Source organism: Seriola lalandi, unplaced genomic scaffold, assembly GCF_002814215.2.
Source record: "Seriola lalandi dorsalis isolate HSWRI2012SDOR001 ecotype SW California unplaced genomic scaffold, Sedor1 jcf7180002054423, whole genome shotgun sequence".
NCBI lineage: Eukaryota > Metazoa > Chordata > Actinopteri > Carangiformes > Carangidae > Seriola > Seriola lalandi.
In genome coordinates this window covers 179,826-180,219 of record NW_019524976.1, presented here as the reverse complement: position 1 = coordinate 180,219, position 394 = coordinate 179,826, and positions in this window count along the sequence as shown.

The following is a 394-nucleotide window of genomic DNA, read 5'->3' as shown; positions in this document are numbered from 1 at the left end:
TGAGATTGAAGAGCTCACCAGGCCACTCAAGACTCCAGCAGAACTTGAAGAGGCTTCTGAAAAGCTAAAGGACACAGCTCACAGAAAGAAAGTGGTATGTGAAAATAGGATGTTGCTGTATTAGTTTGTGTGTGTGTGCCTGTGCAAAACAGCCCCTTCATAGTGAATACAGTGACAGTCACATTCAAAAATGTATGTGGATCTAATATTTAAGTACTTATTAAGTTGTCCTGCACCACTCTGCTTTTCAATGAATAATTACTTTAATAAACCAATAGCCCAATCCAAATGATAATCCAAAAGTTCACTGTATTTAACACCGGAGCTCAGAGCTTGGAGCAGAAACACAGTCGCTCTAACAAACAGACCTAACAAAAGGAACACTGAGGGAACA